This window comes from Sus scrofa, chromosome 3, assembly GCF_000003025.6.
Source record: "Sus scrofa isolate TJ Tabasco breed Duroc chromosome 3, Sscrofa11.1, whole genome shotgun sequence".
NCBI lineage: Eukaryota > Metazoa > Chordata > Mammalia > Artiodactyla > Suidae > Sus > Sus scrofa.
The window spans coordinates 86,108,207-86,131,773 of NC_010445.4; the positions used below are offsets into that span (position 1 = coordinate 86,108,207).

General features: G+C 43.2%; 1 long non-coding RNA gene across 1 annotated transcript in view; it reads left to right on the forward strand.

Moving 5' to 3' along the window:
* Positions 1 to 18,624, forward strand: part of LOC110260013 — a 68,075-nt gene extending 49,451 nt beyond the window's left edge. Inside the window, exon 3 of the long non-coding RNA XR_002342716.1 lies at positions 17,858 to 18,624. This is a non-coding gene — a long non-coding RNA (uncharacterized LOC110260013). The remainder of the gene's footprint in view (positions 1 to 17,857) is intronic.

Genomic DNA, 23,567 nt, shown 5'->3' on the forward strand with positions numbered 1-23,567 from the left:
TGGGAGGTGCATGACTGCAGAGAGATTAGCAGCAGGCGAAGTCAGAGAGGAAATGAGGAGCTGGATCATGGAGGGCCTCGTGGGCCATCGTTAGGACTTTGGCTTTTAGTCTGAGTGAGCTCAGGGGCATTGCAGGGTTTTGAACAGCAGAAGACATCATCTGACTTATATGTACGTATGTGGCAAGGGGTTGAATCAGGGCTTCAGATGCAGGCCTATGCCAGAGCCACAGCAGCACCTGATCTGAGCTGCATCTGAGACTTAGGGCGCAACTTGTGGCAATGCCGGATCCTTCACCCACTGAGCGAGGCCAGGGATTGAACCTGCAACCTCATGCTTCCTAATCAGATTCATTTCTGCTGTGCCACAACGGGAACTCCTGACTTATATTTTTAAAAGCTCATTCTTTTGTGTGGGAGGAAGTCGGTGGAACTTCTTGTCACCTCACTTTGTCTTGGTGGTTGAGGATGTCTGATGCATGCTTTGCTCTTAGTTGTTAGGACGCCACTTTTATGACGCCATAAAGGGCTGGATCTTCTTGGGGGCGAGGCTCCTGGTGATTATCATTGTCAGGAGAAGAGTAAGAGTGATGGAACATGATAACAGCATGCTGACTGTAATGACCTCAATGGATAAAAGGGTCTGTCATGCTTCCTGGAGAATTCTTATACTTTGGTGGATGCTCTATGATTACAAATACTTATTCCCAGAGCTTTATATTCAAGTGACTGGTAATGAAATAGAACAGGTGCCAGATGGGCAGATATTAGCTAAAAGTTTAATTAGCTGAAGAAAAGGAGAAAGCAGTGACAGCCTTAGGCTGACATCTCTTGAGACGCTAATAGTTTGGACTTCATAGTGTCTCTTAGTGACAGGTTCCTTATCAAGGCATTTCCTTGTGGTCAGTTCAGATTTCCCTATTGTGTGTGCTCTTGGCTTCTTGAACCTTCTCCATCAAAACACTCACCACATTGGAGTTCCCATTGTAGCTCAGTGGTAATGAACCTGACGCGTATCCATGAGGATGTGGGTTTGATCCCTGGCCTGGCTCAGTGGGTTAAGGATTGGGCATTGCTGTGAGCTGTGGTGTAGGTCACCGACATGGCTTGGATCCACGTTGCTGTGGCTGTGGTGTAGGCCAGTAGTTGTAGCTCTGATTTGACTCCTAACCTGGGAACTTCCATATGCCACAGGTGTGGCCCTAAAAAGCAAAAACAAACAAACAAAAGCAATCACCATGTAACAACCAGATTAATTGTAAGTGATTTCTTCCAGACTGTAAACTCTGTGAGAGCAAGGACTGGGGTTGTCTTGTCCAATGCTCCATTCCTAGTCCCGTGAACAGTATCTGCCAGAGAAGGTGCCCAATAACCATTTGGTGAATGGATGAGAAACTGTCTCAGGACACAGTGCTATTGTGTGGGATTCGCAGCTGGTTCTGAGTTCTTGTGTCTAGTCTGCTAGGGAAGGTATTGTAGGATGCCCTTTTCTGAGGGGAGTGTTTGGTTGGGTGGCCCCACAGGAATTCTCCCAGCTGTCCTGGTGGCCTCCTGGGTCCCCCTGTTGGTTGAATCATCTTGAGTGGAGACCCTGGGGAACCCTGCAGTTAGATCGACTGTCTGGAGCAGCCACTGCCTGCAACTCCATGGGTGTGATCTAGAGACCAAGTTGTCTTAATCTCTGCATCAGGCTGCTGACACTAAACAAGCTTTCCACCCAGCAGCTGTTGACAGTCGCCTCCCACACGGCCCACCAGAGCCCTGCCCGGAGATGGCATGACTCCTTCCCAGTTGCACTAATAATAACAACACTACATTCTTAGCCAGAGCCCCAGGCCTTCACTCACAGACACTTTTCACTTGCCTTAGAATGGGAGCGAGAGAAACGAAGAAACACCGAGAAGCTCTCTGGACATTTATTTAGCATTTCTCCAAGTTAATTCGTTCAGGTTCAAGTTCTCCCCTCTGGCTGCTGAGCAGTGGGAAGGGGACAAGTGGGGCCAGGGAACAGTGAGAGCCTGGGTGTCAGCTCAAGGCCATGAAGAGGCCTCTAGGGAGGCCCAGTACCTGGGCTCTAGTTTCGAGGGGCTGCCAGGGGTCCAGCAGCAGTTTGCTCCTTCTTTGCCTGTGCACTGAACCTGGGAAGGGGAAGGCCTGCCTGGAGCTGCAGCCTTGGAGGACTGGAAGGTTGCTCTCCTTCTGAGAACCTTCTGTTTCCTTCTACCTGGGCCTCTGCTCTTCAGAGAGGTGCCGTGATGCTCCAGCTGGGTGGTCCAGGCACCAGGGGCCACATCCAGCCCTGGACTTGCATTCGTCTTTTTTTTAGGGCTGCACCTGCAGCATATGGAGATTCCCAGGCTAGGGGTCTTATCAGGGCTACAGCTGCTGGCTTACACCACAGCCACAGCAACGCCAGATCCAAGCCGTGTCTGCGACCTACACCACAGTGCACGGCAACGCCGGATCCTTAACCTACTGAGCAAGGCCAGGGATGGAACCTGCAACCTCATGGTTCCTAGTCACCTTGGGAACTCCTGTGCCACCTTGGGAACTCCTGGGCTTGCATTTGACAGCTGCCCTGCTGGCTGCACTTTTCTCTAGCTCCTGAGAGGCAAGTGGAGAGGCGCTTTCAGAACCCTGTCCACATCCTCCCACGTCTAAGGCTGTCCAGTGGCTGAGAGAAGGACAAATGGGAATCCAACTAGTCAGTGGCCCCAGATTCCTACGCCCCTGTGTAATTATGGGTTGGCCACAAGTTCTATCTCATTTTCTCAATGGCCTTGTGACATGGGGGAGGAGGAGGCAGCTGTTGAAACCACACGTCCTGGATCTTAGTGGTGCTCCACCTTCCTGGGAGCAAGGCTGCTCTGCGACCTCCCTGGGGAGGTATTTACTTTGCTCCCTAGCTTTTTTTTGTCTGTTTGTGTTTTTGCTCCCTGTAATACTTCCAAAATTTTTACTATGACTGAGATTCCAAAGTGGACTGGTCACGGCCCAGAGAATACGGGATTACACTGTAACTGGGAAGGCCTGAGGTTCTGTGAAGGAAAGTGTCCTCTATGACCAAGGCATCATTCTGTTTACTTCCTCTTTAAGGCTTTTATGCGCACATCTGGTGAGTCTGGGCCCCTTGTCTGAGGGCTGAAGCCGGCAGCTATCACATGTGAGCCCTCTGCTCTTAAATAGACTCATTGCTCCAAGCTTTTCAGATAGACGCATTGAGCTACAGCACGCCTGCCACTTTAAGAAATCATCACATCCGCCATCAGCCTGGTACTGCTGAATGTTACTATCATGTGAGGAGACGCAGATGATAACTCCCAATGTAGAAACTAAGACTTTATATTGATTAACGGCAGAAAACTTGACTTTAATACACTAAGAAGATATTTTAATGAACAAGGAAACAACATTTCAGAAAGTAGGTCAGGGAGATTTAGGGAACCCAGAAACCCACAAGGATTTTCTCTGCAGTTGTGGTAATTGGGCAGCCCGTCAGCCTCCCACCTCCATCCTCTTTCCCTAGTATTTCTTTTCCAGGCTGCTGCCTGTGACAGCTCGGAATGGGCCCAGGGCTGCTCGCCTCTGAATCCTTCCCTATGACATCTCCTCTCTGCCTTCTCCCCACACACAGCAGCCTCCCTAGCACCTCAGCTTCTAATTTTAGCTTCTGTTTTACATCTTGCATCGTGTATAAGGAATTATAATGCAGAATTTAGACAGGAGAGAAGTCAGGCTGTTTTCTTCCTGGTAAACTGGCAGCAATCCATATTTGATGGTTGCTGGCTGATAGCAGTTGGTAGAATGGGGAACAGAATGGTTGTGCCCTCATCTGCTTTAGAGAGCAGTCTCTTTTCAGGATCCAGGAGCTAGAACCTTTCTGTCCTTTTCCCTCTGCACTGATGGTTGGTTGCATGACTTCAAAAAACCACTAAACTTACTTCTGGCTCTGTAGACGTTCAGATGGACACAGATAATTGATTATGTTGAGAGTGAGAGAGTGTATATATATGAATTTGGAGCACGGGGAAGGGGTGATTATTTGCCATGACAATGCTGAATTAGATTTGATAATAAGTCAAGACTAGAAGTTAGACAGATCTTCATTAACAAACAGGTGGAGAACTCTATCTTCTATTCTACGTCATGCAGACTGTCTCCTTGGGTGTCTTTTCTTTTCTTTTCTTTTTTTTAATGGCTGTACCTACAGCGTATGGAAGATCCCAGGATAGGAGTCAAATCAGAGCTGCAGCTGCCGGCCTACACCACAGCTACAGCAACGCCGGATCTTGAGCCACATCTGCGACCTGCACCGCTGTTCACGGCAACACCTGATCCTTAATCCACTGAGGGAGGCCAGGCATTCAACCTGCATCCTCATGGATACTAGTCGGGTTTTTAACCTGCTGAGCCACAACTGGAACTCTTCCTTGGGTGTCTTTTAAAGGATGGGGCCACACTTTGGGAGCAGACCAGATCTGTACTCTGAGAGTTTGGCAGTGTCAATATCATCTGGGAGCTCGGTAAGAACTGAGGAGCTTGGGCCCCAGACTCCATACCTGCTGCATCCTAATCCCTGGAGGGTGAGGCCCAGGATCTGTTTTAACCTGTTCTCTAGGTGACTTTTATGCAGCCTAACATTTTAAAATTACTGAGCTAAATGATCTTTCAAGGTCTCTCTGGTCCAACTAAAAGTTAATTAGATTAGTTCCCATAGATTTTTCTATGTCTTCTCAGATGGCGTTGCTACAAATTTCATTAGTGAAACAAAACCAAACCTAACCTTTGTTATTGCAAAATGTAACACAGAAAAAGTGCAAAGATGAATTATGTAAAGGGAACTCTGTAAAACTAAATGAATTATCATAAAAGTAACACTGGGTCATTTCAACCAGATCAAGAAATAGAACCTTGCCAGAACCCTAGGAGGCCTCTTCTCAGGGCAACTCCAAACTCTTTCTCCAACCCAGAGGGAACCATTCTCCTGACTTCTGTAGTAATCAGTTTCTTTGTATCCTTTATACTTCTACAATCTGAACCTGTATCTCTAAATAGCACAGCATAGTCTGGCAAATTTTTGACCTTTATCTAAATGGAATTACAAAGTACATTTTCTTTGGTGTCTGGTTTGTTTTGCTAAGATTTTGTCTGCGAGATTTCATTAAGTTTTCAACACCGTGATTTTGCTCTTTGTAAAGCTTCTGTGCCCTCTCATTGCTTGGATCCAGAGAGACACTTCAGAGATAAACAGATGTTCCTTTAAAATGGCAGCAAATTAAAATTAATTTGGGGAGTGAGAGTTTCATTGTGCTCCTTGAACCGTGGGTTCCCCTGCATGTTGCTGGATAAGGACTGGGAATTACTGCTCAGGGCTCTGTGGTGTCAGGGAGGGGCTGGAGGAGATGGTCAGGAGGCCCTTCAGGAGGGCACCCCTCTCCTTAGAAAAAGGAACTGCTCAGAGCCTTAAAACCCAACATTCGGCTGATGTGTGTCATTGGATCAGGTCCAGGACTGTTTCGAGGTAGCATATCTGTTGCCAGTGTCATGCGGGTCTTCCAACTCATCACACAAACAACAGCTTAAAGCACACACTGGAAAGAGTAGAAGAGATGACACATTAAGGGGCACAACTATCAGTCTTTCCGCCTAGATTCTGGCTCCCCACAGAGGTGAAGATCAAGGCCTTTGAGTCAGAACAACCCGGGTTCTGGTCCTGGCTCTGCTACCTACCAACCAGGTGACCTTAAGCTCATTTCCATCTTAAAAATGGAGGTTATAGTAATAGTACATACCTCATGGGACTATCTCAATGATTAAGAAATGCTTGAAAAATGCTTAGCATTGCATCAGCTAATAATAATTCCAGCCAACCGTTAGGGAATGCTTCCAACATGCCAGGTTCTGCAACCCTATTTGATTGGTTCTATTGTTACCCTCGGTTTCGTATGAAGAAACTGAGGCCCAGAGAGGTTAAGAAATGTGCCCAGCTAGTGTGTGGCGGAGGCAGTCTAACACCAGAGTCTTTTTTCTTAACCACTCTGGTTCAATAGCTATTAGCTATTTTTATCATATTTTTATGTCTAGGCGTTGGTTCCCTTGGTGTGTTTGTCTCATTATCTGTTTCAAATATCTCATGCAGCTTCTAGCACAGCCAGGGGCCTATCAGCTGCCTGTTCCAGATCAGCCTCATGAAACAACTGAGACAGGCTTTGGAATTTGAGGATGGTCCTGTCTCCTTGTTATATGATCCTCTTTTGGGGTTGTCTCTCACAACAGGAGCTGGTGACGACAAAGGTGGCCAGAATCCATGCATACCAGAGGGTCTTAACTGTCACTTTAGATGCACCGGCCTGCCCCAAAGTGTCACGCCTCACTGAACTGGGATTCTGAATGAAATGAGCCATCAAAATGGTTCGAGGGTTGGGAAATGGTCCCCAAAGGACAGCTTAAAGGAACTGGTGGTCACTTGGTAGTGGCATATGGGTGACTTTAACTTTGAACAATATGTGAACGTTGATGGTTTCCTCTGCCTGCATGTGGTAAGAGAAGAGGAACCACAGAAATGGATGAGCTTGACAGACCGTTTTCCTTTTATTCATGCCAAAGACTTAGTGCCCTGGAGTAGAATATTGAGGGCAATTGGGAACAGACTCTGCTTTCCTGGGCAGCAACTTCAGCAGCTGAGACAGAGGGATAGACCTCTTTCCTTCTTTTTCCACAATTTTGTGATAAGGGCCTTTTTTATTGTTGTTTTTGTACCACACCTATAGCAATGACAATGGTGGGTCCTTAACTCTAGGCCACAAGCAAACTCCAAGGACATTTTTTTTTTTTTCAAAATTTTTTCAAATTTCTAAAGACCTTCCACAGTATAGTAGGCAGAATCATGCCCCCAAACCTGACCCCACAGATACCCACCTACCAGGCTCTGGAACCTGTTTATACAGGTGGGCCCACAAAGTTCTAAGAAGAGGGAGGGAGCAGCAGAGCCAGTTTCAGGGAGATGTGATGTGATCATCTCCCTGATCATCAGCCATTGATCATCACGGGTCATTGATGGCTTTGAAGATGAAGGAAGAAGACCATGAGTCAAGGAACGTGGGTGCTTCAAGAAGTTGGAAAAGGCAAGGAACGGGATGTGGACCTGCCAATAGCTTGATTTTAGCTCAGTGAGATCTCTGTCAGGCTTCAAACTTACAGAGCTGGAAGATAATAAATTTGTGTTCTTTGTTTTTTAAAATAATTTTTTTAATGGCTGCACCTATGGTATATGGAAGTTTCCGGGCGAGGGATTGAATCCGAGCTGCAGCTGTGACCTACCCTGTAGCTGTGGCAATTTAAGCCACAGTGCTGGGCCAGAGATCAAACCTATACTTTTGCAGCGACCCTAAGTGGCTGCACTTGGATTCTTAACACACTGTGCAACAACGGGAACTCCTACACTTATCTTCTTTTAAGTCACTTAAGTTGGTGGTCGGGTGTTACAAAAGCTGTAGAAAACTGATACACACGGGTTAACCCATATGGAAAGGATATAATTTTGGTAGATTGAGGGAAGAATTTTTAATTTTCTTCTGTATCAGACGTGGCTTCTATACCCCAAATTTGTGAACCTGTAAGCCTGGATGTATATGTTAGTGCAGTAAGGGTGAATAAGTACCTCTATTTTTTAAGCTGTCTTTAATGCTACCTGTCAGCGGATACACCCTCTGGTGTACCCTGGGATTGACACAGGGAGAGAATGAGGACAGCTGTTCTTCATGCTGTCACTACCCTAAGCCTCGGCACCCAGAGAAACTTTGGAGGAGAACCTAGTAGGACGGCTTTTCTAAGCCAGCGTCAATGGATACACAACCTTCTCTGCTTCTCTGGAGTTACCTTAATCAATCATGGCATCTCTCATGACCTGGACTTTGGAGCCTCCTTGTCCCATTCCAGCTCCAGCCCCTGCTTAGGGAAATGAGTTTTCTCTCTGTGCTGACTCACCTCTGAGACTGCAAAGTGGAGCTGCATACTAATTTACAGGAAGAGGAGGAAGAACAAACCAGCATCCTCTGAAGCAAAGGATGCACCAACCTCCAGAGGAAGAAATGACATGGCACAATGTCCTCAGTGTGCCTGTCATTATAGATTCATGGAAAGACAGATAATTGCAAGCTGTTGACTGGAGAAAAGTCTAGATCTATTTTTCTATAAATTGAACAGTTAGCATTTTAAAAGGAAAGAAAAAATTTTAATAAGTAAAAAGAAAATCAAGTTTTAAATAAAACATGCTTTCCCCAAGTAAGTTTGTGAGACCATTTCAGGGGCCAATAGGCTGAGCACAGAAGCATTTCTTTACAAGCTAGCTTATTTGCACAGGACCCAGGGTCAGAAGGAATTGATTTTCTGATTTTGGCCCGGAGGAGTGTCCAAGAACATTCCTGGGGCAGAGAAGTTCCTACGTGTTGTGCCAGATGGTTGGGTAAGGGGCCCCTTGGCCCTCTGGTCCCAAATTGCTTTGAACTGGAGTTCACCTCTCCCTCGCCTTCCTACAGGGTGGTAAGTGCTTCTGCAAGTCTTCTCTGGGTGGAAGGTGGTATGTGAGATGAAAGCAGGCTGATGAGCTAGTTTACCTACATAGGGGCCCTGGGGCCTGCAGGCTGGGGTGGAAGGTCACCTGCAGAAGGGATGTCTGTAATATTGTCCAGCAGCAACAAAGGCCACTGCGGCAGCCTCTTCCCTCAGAGCAGCTGCCAGTACCACCCTGGCAGCTCTTACTGCTGTAGACAGATGGACCGAAGCTTCTCAGGAGGGCTGAGCAGTCAGAGATGCTAATGAGGGGGAAGGTAGCCATAGCCTTGCCTGAGAATCCTAGTCTGTAGTCAGGAAGTATCCATGAGCCTTGAGTTCAAGTCCACACTGGCCAAGGGTCCCCAGACTGTAGAAGCCACGGCACTGGGACTCTGAAGAGTCCTCTTCTATAGGTAAGCAATGCCCCTGCTGCCCCCTCCCACCCCGACAAGGGAGGGAATACACCTTCCCTCATCCTGGGAAGCCATGCCCCTGGCCCTTCCCCTCCTCCCAGAAGAAAGTGAGGTCTCTCCTGGCAGTGAGTCTTTCTGTTTTTCTAGTGACAGCACAGGACAGAGCTTTCTCTCCCTGTCAGGCGACCTTCTTCCTGCTCCTCGTGCCAGCCCTGAGGTTTCTTCTGGGTCCTGGAATCACAGCGTGAACAGGCCTGCTCTCTCCAGACCATCCTCTGAGTTTCTGATGGCCCATGTTTTTCTGGTCACAATTTTTCATTTGATAGTGTGTTCTTTCAGAAATCAATTTTCCCATCTTTATAGGCGCCTGACTCTTTCCACTTCCCTTTTTCACTTTTAGCTCTTTTATGGCTCCACAAACTTCAGCTGAGGGTTTGCAAAAGCAATCAAACAAGGAAGCCAGAGCCATGAGCTGCTCTGATGAACCTGCTAGCTGAGAGATTCAATTCTAGCGCTAGAGGAGAGTTGAGGGTTATCTGTTATAATTATTCTTGCCCCTTCAACCTCTCCCTACCAGTTATAGAAGTTCAGGCCTATCTTTGAACTTCCAGCATTTATGCATTTGGAAATCTGTTTTCACAAGACAGTCTGAGCTGCAAGGTCAGGCTGGGAGCCAGGGCAGCGTGGATGCAGCACTGCAGGGTTGGGCTCCGGAAGAGCCTCAGGGCTGCTGCTGACCCAGTGAAAGCAGCCTGGCTCCAGATTCACTGGAGGGGCAGCGCCTGGAAAGATGCTACTCTATCAGCAGCTCAGAGGCCAACTGGGGGCTTCCTAGTCCTTCCGCCAGCCCTGCTGAGGTTTAGAACCACACTGATTTGGATAGTGCAGAAACTCAAAAGCCAGGCATATTGATGAGATTGGGAGCCTGGACTCCTAACCCCTGGGGTTGGGCTTAAATCCTGCTTAATCACCGCTTGACTGTAGGCTCTGTGACCCCCAGCTTCTGCATCTGTAAAATGAGGATTTTGCTCTCTCAGGGGTAAATGAGGCTGCCTATCTCTGCCAAGTGTTGTGCAAATAATAAGCGTTTGGTCAGGAGTGACTTTATTAATAGTAGTATTTGTCATCATCATCACTGCAGCTCAATATCGTGAGCTGCTAAGGGGGGGGTCTGGTTTAGTCCTAAGCAATCTTGCTACAGGAGACTTTCTAGCTGGTCTCTGAGCTCTTCCCAAGGCTCAGGTGAGCCCTTCTCTGACTTGGGTAGCACTGAATTGGAAGGTACTGCCTGAGTGCTCCCTTCCCTTTGATTGTCATCCTTGGAGCAGAGTCCCCAGAGGCCCATTGCCATCAGCTGTTTCTGGTGGTTACAGCAGTTTTTAGAGCCATGCTTGCCTGCAAAGGCAGACGTCAGCCTGCTGAGTCATGCTGCAGGGTCTGCGCTGAGCCAGCCACCCAGACAAAAGGCAGCAGCATTTGGGAAGGCAAATAGCCACGGTGTACACAATACTTTTCAAGGAGATTTTAGCTAGTATTTCTGTTTAGTGTATCTCGATGAAGGAAGGGTGGGATGCGTGGTAATACTTACTGCACACAAGTGGGATTTGCCATTATTGAGTTCTCTCAAACTGCCCAATGGGAACTCCCCCCTCTCAAAGAGCCTGAGAGCCCCCTGAGTGGGTCCCTGGGGTGAGTCCCCAACACCCAGCGGGGATGGGAGGTAGCTGTGAAGGGAAAGTCACTAGCGTGGTCCTCCCCTCGCCCCACCCATACACACAGCCCTCGAGGTGGGGTTACGGGAATAAGAGTGGAAAGCATTGATTTCTCCCTGAGGTCACCACAAAAGGAAGTGACTTGCCACAAGGACTATGCCTTGAGATCTGTTTCCATGGTTACTGTGGCTATTTTGTTGTTTCTGTTAATACTAGGGTCTATTTGGGCCCAGGATCTGAGGATCTAAAAAATGCTTCATCATTATCCCTGTACTTATTTTCTGCTTAGAAACCTTGGAAGAGTGAAGTTAAAGTCAAGTGGTATCTTGTCTGCAAGTATTTCAGTGTTCTCCCAGAAATTACTGGAAAATGAAAAACAATTTTGCAACTAGCCAATTTCCCAAGGTTTGCAATCAAATGAGTCCAAAGGAAGAAAAGCCTGCATTTTTCCTGATTTGAGATTGACTTTTAGTTTTATTTCTGGGGTGAATACATTTGGTATATATTTAAAGAATGATGCAAATAAAAAAAGGATCCAAATGGATGTATATGTCTCTTAAGAAAGATTGCCATTGGTCTGCATTATTGGTAAGTAATCAGGAAATGCTGTTTGGGAACATTTGTTTTTTCATCAGCAAGAATTTTTTGAGCCTTTATTGGCCCTGATATGTGACAAGGTCTTCTTGATTGTTCTGCTTCTTGTGATATTATTGTAACCTTGGGTAAATACCTGTCGTCATAAGAAAATGGAAGTTGAGAAAGGATTCTGCGGGGTCATCAGGCCTATCCACCTACATTCCCTACCCCCCTCCCTGGCCCTGCCCTGCCCACACTCCATTTATTGCTGCAATTATACTTTCTACTGATAAGAGAGACCTTCTGAAATTGAGATTCCAGAAATTTTTTAAAATAATTTGTTCCACTATTTAACATTCCTTCTTACCCAGTTTTCTCTTACTGCTGATGAGCATCAGCCAGACACCTCACTCTTCAAAGAAGAGGCAAACAGTTGTCACCCAGGGAGGAAGTAAAACCCCTCCCCAGGACTGAGATTTTATTTAGGTGTGTCCCCAGTCTCCTCTTTCCTTGACTGAGTGGTTCTCATTTTCAAGTAGTTAGAGGCTATTTACTCTCTGCCGGGAGATACCCTGTGCTGCAGGGGTCATATGCTCTGAGTCACTGTTGCTTTTTCCCTGACAACCCCTTAAGACAGTGCTTAAACAATGACACCCTCTTGCTCCAAGGCATAGCAGCAAAATATCCATGCTGCTCAAGTTCTTCCTTTTCCAGAAAGTGTTTCAGCAGAATTGTTGGTGCATAGCAAGTGAAAATCTGTAATTAAAAATTTTCAAAAGGCAGAAATTCCAGGGGCAAATGTTCTCATTAAAGCTGAGCTATCCCTTTTCTATTCAAGGTCCACCTAAGCTGTGTGACACTGTCCCTGGTGATCCTTCTAGAGCACAGAAGACACGTGAGGACTTGGCTTTTGCAAGCACAGATAATACCAGGAGTGATTAGTAGCGTAGAAGCTGCATTGCAGTCACCCTGAGTGATTTACCTTCTGTGTTGACATCTGCCCAACTTTGCATCTATTATTGAAAGGCTTAAGCTGTTCAGTGACTTTCTCCTATGCAGACATCTATTTGTTGGACTTTGCATCATGGCTTATGATTTGGGGCATTTACTGCATTTTTAAAGGAATTTAGTACTCTTCATGGATAGCTGGGTTTGCATTAAATTTTAAGATTTTAGGTGTTTATAATTTACCAATTGAAGCATTTTGAAGCATTTTGGCTGAAACATTTCACAAGTGGATGCACTTAAAAATAATACCTCAGGAGTTTCCATGGCAGGTCAGTGGTAAAGAACCCAACTAACATTCACAAGGTCGTGGGTTCAATTGTGGCCTCGCTCAGTGGGTTAAGGATCCGGTGTTTCCATGAGCTGTGGTGTAGGTTGCAAACGTGACTCAGATCTGGCATTGCTGTGGCTGTGGTGTAGGCCAGCAGCTATAGCTCTGATTCAACCCCTAGCTTGGGAACTTCCATATGCTGGGAGTACGGCTCTAAAAAGACAGCAAACAAACAAAAAAACCCTCTCAATCTGTAGATTTAAAACAACTCTACTTCTCATCATTCAGAAATAGTACTTGAAGCAGTAGCCAGCCGAGCCTGCTGTCACTGGAAAAGGCTTCTGGCCTTGACCTTCTCTTTGCTGTATTCTTAGGAAAGTTTAGCTCCTGGAATTATTTTCCAAGGAATATAGCTCTTAAGAGTTCCTGTAGGGAGTTCCCTGGTGGCCTAGTGGTTAAGTAACTGGCATTATTACTACTGTGGTTTGGGTCACTGCTGTGGTTTGGGTTCCTTCCCTGGTCCAGAAATGTCCCCGTGCCATGGGTGTGGCCAAAAAAACTCAGTTCCTATAGATTATCTATTCTTCCTATTTTCTGGATTCTAATGATAGAAGCTGTCTTATCTATTTCTTTGGGGGGGGGTGTCAGAGTAATAAGAAAGGAGGGGGCAATAAGGATAGAGGCAAGGCCTTGTGATTTTTAGTTTCCAAATCCAGCATGGTCAATTTTTACTAACACCCTTTCCCCACTCTCTCTACTGGAGCCACTCTTGCTGACTCAAAATACAGTGAAAACAAAACAGAAACAACCAAAAAGCCCCATGGATAGGGAGGGACTCCTGCCCCTATTGCAGGCCCATCCTCCACCCCAGCGGGAAATAGGTACTCAAGTTACTTAGGACCCTACACCTTAGAATTTGGAGAGTTTCAACAGAAAGGCCAATATTTTAAAATGCTCAACCATATTTCCCTAAAGCTATACGTGTGCACATATATGTGTACAGGTGCATATAAAAAACTGATTTTAACATGATGCGAAAAGTGTGATTTATAGTTAAAGCCCAGTCTCTAAGGTAGCAGAGGCTGTTCAGAATCTAGGCTATATTTATTTATGTGTATGACAGATAGCTTTGCCTGAGACACTCAGAAGTATCTCCCCAACTCTGTTTTTGTAACTATACTTGGACAAGGATGAGAAATTCTGCCCTGGGATCCCTGTCTGTCCAGAGAGTGGCATGGACATTGCTGATGCTCATGGATATGAGGGTTCTGGGTGGCCAGAGGGCCCTTTATCTACCCAGAGCCTGACTGACATCCCTGCTCACTTTTGTATCAGCTCAGCCCAGAGTGCATGACCTTGTTCTATAAATACCAGCCTTGTTTAAATAAGAGCTGCCTTGGACTCGTGGTCACCACAAATCCCCCAGATGCAGCAGGCAGGCAGTACCCCCCTGGCTGTGAGCTTTGATCTGCCCTCCCTTATGAGAGGGAGCTCAGGCATGGGGGTAGGGCCCAGAGCTGCCATCACTCACCCTTTCTTTCCACAAATGTGTGAGGTCCTGAAGAGGGCTTTGGAGGAAACAAAGATGAATACAACTCAGCTCAGCTCTCAAGGAGCTTACAGTGTGGTACAATAGAAGAGAGATGCACAGATATTTATAATTCAAGAAAGAAAGAGAAATCATGGGGGAGGAGGGAGAGGAGGGGCAGTTAGGAACTGAGGGGAGAGTGAGTTCTCTCCCAAGTGGGGCTCCTGGAAGCCCTTGTGGAGGATGAATTTGAGCTAAGACTGATGATGGGGCAGGATATGAATACAGAATAGGTGAGTTATTTCAAAAATCTTATTTTGGATCCCATCAAACTAAATTCCAAATCCCTACAGTTTAATAAAAGCAACTCCCCAAATAGTAGGAAATAAAGTCAACTGTTTATGTGATCTTGAAATGGGGAGATTCATTTTAAACATAAAAGAAATAAAATAGGAATTTCCATCGTGACTCAGCGGAAATGAATCTGACTAGGAACCATGAGGTTGTGGGTTCGAACCCTGGCCTTGCTTAGTGGGTTAAGGATCTGGCATTGCCATGAGCTTTGGTGTAGGTTGCAGATGTGACTCAGATCTGGCGTTGCTGTGGCTCTGGTATAGGCTGGCAGCTAGACCCCTGGTCGACTAGGGGCCTAGGGTTGACCCCAGGCTAGGGGTCTAGGCCAGTCGACTAGACCCCTAGCCTGGGAACCTCCATTTGTCACAGGTGCGGCCCTAAAAAAACAAAAGACAAAAGTGAATAAATAAATAAAATTAAAAAAAGAAATAAAATAGAAAAGACAGCTTTTTAAAATGTAGTTTATTTTATTTTACTTATTTTATTTTATTTTAGTCTTTTTAGGGCTATACCCATGGCATATGGAGGTTCTCAGGCTAGGGGCTGAATCAGAGCTGTAGCCACTGGCCGATGCCACAGCCACAACAATGCCAGATTTGAGCCGTGTCTGTGAACTACACCACAGGTCACCACAACACCAGAAACTTAACCCACTGAGCAAGGTCAGGGGTTGAACCTGTGTCCTCATGGGTATTAGTCAGATTGGTTTCCACTGAGCCACGACTGGAACTCCAGAAGTATAGTTGATTTACAGTGTTGTGGTAGAGTCTGGTGTACAGCAACATGTTCAGTTACATAGTACATACATACATATATAAGTTCTTTTGTATTCTTTTTCATTATAAGTTAGTACAAGATTTTGAATATAGTTCTTCTCTGTGCTTTACAGTGGGACCTTTTTGTATGTCTATTTTATATAAAGTAGTTTGTGTCTGCTAAGCAAACTCCTAATTTATCCCTCCCCACCCCTTTCCCCTTTGGTAACCATAAATTTGTTTTCTATGTCTGTGAGTCTGTTTCTGTTTTATAAATAAGTCCATTTGTATCATATTTTAGATTCCATATATAAGTGATATCATATGATATTTGTCTTTGTCTTCGTCCTGCTTCACTTAGTATGATAATCTCCAGGTCCATTCACATTGTTGCCAATGGTATTTCATTTTTCATGGCTGAGTAGTATTCCACTGTCTACATGTACCACATCTTCTTTATCCATTCATCTGTCAATGGACATTTAGATTGCTTCTATGTCTTGGCTATTATAAATAGTGCTTCTGTGAACATTGGGATGCATGTTTCTTTTTAATATAGAATTTTCTCTGAATGTATACCAAGGGGTGGGAGTGCTGAATCATTTGAAAACTCTATTAAGGAACTTCCATACTGTTCTACATAGTCGCTGCACCAATTTACATTCTTTTTTTTTTTTTTTTTTTGTCTTTTGTTGTTGTTGTTGTTGTTGTTGTTGCTATTTCTTGGGCCGCTCCCCGCGGCATATGGAGGTTCCCAGGCTAGGGGCTGAATCAGAGCTGCAGCCCCCGGCCTACGCCAGAGCCACAGCAACGCGGGATCCGAGCCGCGTCTGCAACCTACACCACAGCTCACGGCAACACTGGATTGTTAACCCACTGAGCAAGGGCAGGGACCGAACCTGCAACCTCATGGTTCCTAGTCGGATTCGTTAACCACTGCGCCACGACGGGAACTCCCCAATTTACATTCTCACCAACAGTGTAGGAGAGTTCCCTTTTCTCCCACCCTATCCAGCATTTATTGTTCGTGGACATTTTTCTTTTTAAGTGGCCACACCCGCAGCATATGGAAGCTGCAGCAATGCTGGATCCTTTACCCACTGCACTGGGCTGGGGAGTGAACCCATGCATCCAGGCGGAGACCTGAGATGCTGCAGTTGGATTCTTAACCCATTGTGCCATGGCAGGAACTCCTGTTTGTGGACTTTTTAATGATGGCTATTCTGATCTGTGTGAGATGATACCTCTTTGTAGTTCTGATTTGAATTTCTCAGCGGTGCTGTACATCTTTTCACATGCCTGTTGGCTGTCTGTATGTCTTTTTTAGAGAAATGTCTATTTAAATTTTCTGCCCATTTTTTTCTTTCTGCTACTTTTTATTGGGTTATTTGTTTTTGTTATTGAGTAGTATAAGCTTTTTGTATATTTTGGAAATTAAGCCCTTTTTGGTTTCATCATTTGCAAATATTTTCTCCCATTCTGTATGTTGTGAAAAAGACTGCTATAACAAGATGAGTTATCATAAACATCCTATAAAAAATAAGAGAGCAAGGGAGAATAGGGAAATATTTGTTAACTTATGATAGTAGATAAAGGATTCATATCAATATAAAGAGCTTGCATAAACTAAATTAGAAAAATTAATATCCTAACAGAAAAATGGGTGAAAGGCAATGAGCAATTCACCAAAAAAAGAAATATAAATGGCTTATGGACATGGGAAAACTCCGCATGAATTGTAATCAAAGAAAAGTAAACAGAAATACAGAGAGATGCTATTTCTCATCTATTAATCCAAGCAAACTTTCGTTTTTGTTTCTATTTTGTAACCATTAGTTCCCAATGTCCAGCAAGAACAATAGACAAGGATGGGCAGCTCTTTCATTCAGAAGTTGCCTTTAAAAATCCATTGCTGGGAGTTCCCTGGTGGTCGAGTGGTAGTTAGAATTCAGCACTTTCTCCACTGTAACCTGGTTTCAATCCCGGTCTGGGAACGGAGATCCCATGTCAAGCTGCTGCATACTGCAGTCAAAAAAATAGTCTCAAATAGTGATAGATTTATTTTAAAAAAATCCTTTCTTTAAATGTTTTCTTAACTTGGTTACAAAATATGCTTTATGATAGTAACTTCTTACATTAATAAAGAGGCTTAAAATTGCTTTTAGAAAAGTAACACTATGAAGTTTTGTTTTACAAATTTCCTGTATTCTTTCCCCTACTTCCCACACCTCAAATTCAGGACTAAAGAGAAGCAGCAGATTCTAAGTAACAAATGCTGGCCTATAGCAGAGGCCAAATGTAGAGCCATGGGTCCAGTCTGACCACCGCCAGGTTTTTGTATAGCCTGCCAGCTAGGAGTGAATCTTACATTTTTAAATGATTGAAAAAAAATCAAAAGAAGAAGAATATCTCATGATATGTGAAAATTATGTAACATTTAAATGTCAGTGTCCCTAAATAACAGCTAAGTCCATTTCTTTATGTGTAGACTATGGCGGCTCCAGTACTACAACAGTAGAGCTGAATCATTTCAATGGTGAGCTGAGTCATTTCATTTCAATGGGAGGGAAGGAAAAAAAAAGTCCTCTTGACCTTCATTGGATCCCTGGCTGGATCTGAAAACTAAACTGGCAAAGGCAAATGAATAAGAGAAAAGCATATAAATTCTATTCAATTCTTACATGTACATAGGAGTCTTTGCAAATGGATGAAGACCCAAAGTGACCAGACCAGGAAGCCTGTTGAACTTTTAGACACAGAAACAAGAAATTTGTGAAGAATTGATGAGACAAGAGGTTTGGGCTATGGTAGTAAATGATGAAGAAATGAGCTGGAAGATAAAGGTTAGTTTAATAAGGTTTGTTTGTACAGAAAACAAATTGTCCTTAATCCCTGCCTTTGATCTTCAGAATGTCTTCTTTCCTTTTGGGACCAGGAAGGCACCTTTCACATGCGAGTTTTATGACCTGTTTCAGGGAAGAGGACAAGTTGGGGGAGATGTGAGTGATCTTCCTGCTTCTGCTGTTTTTTAAATTTCTTTGGCTTAAAATATTTAATATGCCAAGATGCCCTCTCTTGGGGTAGCATATTCTGAACCCCATCACAAACAGAGACTGCATGGCCCACAAACCCCAAAACATCTACTATCTGGCTCTTTATAACAAAAATTTGCTGATTCCCCAGCCTAGAGTAATGGTAGATATGATATCTTCAAGGAATTTGAGTTCTACAAATCCAATTCCAGTTCTATTTCTCTTGAAAGTTTGAGCCTCCCTTCTCTCTTCGCATAAATCATCATCTTTTCCAAAGAAATGATGAAAGTATATATGGGCATGGTTTGGACTAAAGATTATGAAATAAGAACATCTATCTTTAAGGAAAGTTAATATAAATAATTTTTTAAAAATTCACTTGTTGGAGTTCTTGTTGTGGTTCAGCAGTAATGGTAATTAACTAGTGTCCATGATTACATGGGTTTGATCCCTGGCCCCACTCAGTGGGTTAAGGATCTGGCGTTGCCAGTGAGCCTTGGTGTAGATTACAGATTCGGCTTGGATTTGGCATGGCTGTGGCTGTGGTGTAGGCCTGCAGCTGCAGCTGCAACTTGACCCCTAGTCTGGGAACTTCCACATGCCACATGTGTGGCCCTAAAAACAAACAAAAAACTTGTTAACTTTATAATTCAAAATAAGACCAGAGACTTTTTCTTTGGCTGCCCCATGGCATATAGAGTTTGTAGGCCAGGGATCAGCCCTGAGCTGCAGTTGTGACCTAAGCTGAAGCCGTGGCAACACTGGATCCTTAACCCACTGCTCGAGGCCAGAGATGGAACCTGCATGCCAGGACTTCCAAAACACTGCTGATCCCTTTGTGCCACAGTGGGAACTTGGAGACTTTTTTCATGCCTTTTAGATGTCCTATCTAAAACTGAAACACTAATAGGAAGGAAAATAAGGTTTCTCATCTATTTACCTTCTAATTTTATATTTGATTTAGAAGTATCGAAGTAAATGCAGAATACAGATTCTACAGTGAGTGACAATTTTGTGAAATTTGAAGGTGCTGATAAAATATACATTTTTAGTCACTTAGCCCTTATTAAGGGAAAAATTCATTTTAGCAACAAAATTAATTTATTCATTATTTATGCACATGCACCAATTCTTCTAGTTGTTGATATGCTCCAAGATATACCTAGGGTGATTTTTTTATACCATAAAGGAAGGGAAACTGTCTTTATCTTTTTCACTACTGTCTAACTAGTACTTACACTCCTAGCACATTGCCTGGCACATACTATTAATGGAATTTCTTTTTTTTCTTTGTCTTTTCTAGGGTCGCACCCTCGCATATGGAGGTTCCCAGGCTAGGGGTCTAATCGGAGCTGTAGCTGCTGGCCACAACCACAGCAGCTCGGGATCCGAGCCTCGTCTGCAACCTACACCACAGCTCACGGCAATGCTAGATCCTTAACCCACTGAGCAAGGCCAGGGATTGAACCTACAACCTCATGGTTCCTAGTCGGGTTTGTTAACCACTGTGCCATGACGGGAACTCCTGGAAAAATATTTTTAATGAATGAAAGTACTTTGTTCATTGTTCTAAAAGTACCAAAGTTTTAAATGCAAGTTGATTTTAACATATGTATAAAAGCACACATTAAATTATTTTGGATTCAGTGAGGACTAGGTATACTGTTTTTCAATACATCAGTGATTATATTAATAATAACTTCTATTTTCACAGAAGCTTACTAACATTATACCACTCAACTGCCATAAAAAATCTCACTAACATTATTACAATTGATAATATATTCTTTTGCTATTTTGAACAAGTTATAACATTGATTTTCCAAAGAAAATATTTTTTTCCTAATTGAAAAAGTAATACTTACTCATAAGAAATTCAGGGACGGAGTTCCCTTCATGGCGCAGTGGTTAATGAATCTGGGAGCCATGAGGTTGCAGGTTCAATCCCTGGCCTTGCTCAGAGAGTTAGGGATCCGGTGTTGCTGTGAGCTGTGGTGTTGGTTGCAGACGCGGCTCGGATCCCACATTGCTGTGGCTGTGGAGTAGGCCGGCAGCTACAGCTCCCATTAGACCCTAGCCTGAGAACCTCCATATGCCACAGGAGCGGCCCTAGAAAAAGCAAAAAGACAAAAAAAAAAAAAAGAAAGAAATTCAGGGACCATGGAAATATGTAAAAGAGAAGTCATATGTAAGTCAATTATAATTTCACCCCTAGAAATACTCATTATTGACAGCCTGGGCTATCTTTCTTCTGATATTTTTTTATGCATATGCCAATGTGTATAATTATTATTTTACTAAAATATGACCCTGCTATAATACTGTTTTGGAACTGTTTTTTCTTTTTTCCCCTCTCAGCACCTAAAGATCCACTTTATTATTTTTAGTGACTACATAATTTCCATTATGTGAATCTACCATTATTTATCTACAGACATTTCCCTGTTGAAAAACATTTTAATTATAATTATTATTTTAAAAAATGTCTTAAGTATATCGCTTCTTGGCCTTTTGGCTAAGGTCATGTGTAAAATGCCTGAAGTGCTATACCATCTTAATGACAAATACATACTTAAAAAAAAAAATCCTGAGAGTGCTATCATCATCACACACACACACACACACACACACACACACACACACACACACACACACACACACGCACGCACACGCGACAAAACAGAGAGTATAACGAGAGGAAGTTTTTATTTAAGGACTGATAGACCTTGGCACATCCTGGGAATTTCTGGCCGGAGCCTTGCAGACACCTTGGTGTAGCTGATGCAATGACAGTGCAATTATATGCCAGTGATGCAAGAAGGTAAAATTACAAGCAAACGCCTTTATTTTGAGGAACCCATGGTATAACAACTTTAGAGACTGTTCATATTAGGGCTGCCTGGTTTTCAGATCTACAGAGGTACCTGGAGGTTTTGTTGGGATCTCATGGACCCTCAGGGAAACAGTCTCCTAGCTGCTGCTTCTCTTTCACTGTCTCTATTCTGAACGACTCAGTGGCAGCAGCCCTGAGTTTTTTAACCCCTCAAACCTAAAGAAAGAGTTGTATTGCAAAGAGTTGAATGGATGGATATTTGATAAACAGATGGGCTTCTCGACAGGACCAGTGTTAGGATTTATGTGACCTGAGATAAGCCTTGCGGCTCCACCAGTTTGAGTAGAAACAAAGCTGGAGGGCTTTGGGAATGCCACCCCTAATTATCTCCCTGTGCTCCACTAGGAAAGACCAGACAAATGTGGCTTGGCAATGACTCCAGTGCAAAGCAGGACCTTAAATCCCCAGTTGGGCCACTCCTAGCCAGATTCCTTCCAATTTACCCCTTTCCAGATGAGTATGAAAAGCAGGAAGTATGCTGGGGCTTGGGGACCTTATGAATGCATTTAGCTTTGTTGAGTTTGGATTCTTTTATAGGAAATGTTCTAATATGTGTGAGGGTTACATCATTTAGAGCTGCACATTAGTGGGATAAAAGTTGCAGATGGAACTTTAGAATCATTTTTTTTAAAATAAATCAATGTGTCACTAGTTATGAATAAAATGTAAGTCTGTGTCACCAGATTACCCACAGTGTGAGCAGACCACAATGACAAGGCGGAAAAGAAAGTAGTAATAAGAACACTAGTGGCTAAAATTGGGTTGTGATGATCATTGTACAACTATAAATATAATAAAATTCATTGAGTTAAAAAAAAATACTAGTGGCTAACACTTATACAAGCCCTCTATTCTAAGCACTTGATAGGAATGAGTTCATTACAATATTCAAAAAAATTGGTCTGATTTAGAAGATGATTGGAAATGAATTCATTATTGATTTGAAAATGATAAATATTTTTTCCTATTGTATATTTTTCCTATTTTCTATTCCTTTATATGTGAGCAATATTTCTGAGTAACTGAATTATACATGGATTGAGGTTCTTCTTTATAGAAGTATTTCAGCTGCTAAATGACAAAGGAATGATAGAATTAGAGTATTGCCTTTCTGCAACGTCTAAAGAACTAATGGATCTAGACATTGAGCATTGCAGCTCACTAACCTAACAGAGAACCAAACAATATTTTCTTCCTGATGGAAGAAGGAGGAACACACCATCACCCATGAAAAAGTCCTGCTAAAAAATCTGAATCTCATCAACTTCTTGTTCCAACTACCAATTTCAGAAAATATAAAGGCCCAAGGAACAAGTTATAATACGCTGTGGGAATACAAACAGCAAAGACCTGGACTGAGGGAAGTGCTACTGGACAAATTACCTGACTTTGTCAGTAAATAATTTACAAGGACAAATTTTAAAATGAGGGAGGGGGAAATCTAAACATAAAATCAGACTTAAAGAGCACAACCAACTGCAATTGGTGTGGACCTTATTTAGATCTTACATTTTTAATTATAAAAGAAAGTATATTTATAAAAAATTGATAAAATGAATAACGACTAATATTTGATGATAAGGAAATAGTGGTAATTAACTTAGGTGTAATAATTATATTATAGTTATTTATTTATTTATTTTAGTTATTTAAACAAATCTTTTACTGATGAAAGAATATGCTTTTTGGGATTTGCTTCAAAATAATATGCAATGAGGCATGGGGTAGAGATGAAACAGGACTGGCCCTGAGTTGATAATTACTGAAGTGGGTAATGGGCACATGGAGGTTTGTTAATGTTCTACTATTGAATATGTTTGAAAAAAACATCATAAAATTTTGTAATGAAATAACTACTTTGTGAGTTGCGCAAGGTACATACTATTTATGATCAAAGAACACATGAATAATTGGGCCCAAAATACTTTAGATACTAAGGTGAAGTGAAACTTATTCTTTGGGTCATAATTTTAATATATACTCTTTCTTTACAAAGTGCAATGGTATGAAAAAAATAAATTTGAGTAGCTCCTGTTAAAATAAAATGTGAGAACCTTGAGCTAGAAATAGAAAGACAAAAACCAGATGGTACTGTGTTAAGAAATATCAACAGAAATAATGTATAATAGTTTGGCGGCTTTTATTTGAGTAGATTCATTTTCAATTTAAACACAAGACTTTTAAGTCCAAATTAGGGAACTCTCCTTAACTCTTCACCACAGTATCCCCAACAGGTATTGAGTACCTTCACTGTGCTAGGTGCTAAGGATCTAGACACATTTCTGCCTCTAACTGGAGGGAGAAGGAAATTGGACAATACCAGCCCTGATGCAAATTGATTGGAGATATGATAGTCATAGCACAGTGCTGGGGTTAATTCTCTCTGGAGTGGTGAGAGCTGGAGAGATAGCTTTTGATTAGATTGGGTTGGGGGAAGGGCTCTGTCCTAGAGGGAAAGAACTAGAGGCTGAGGAAA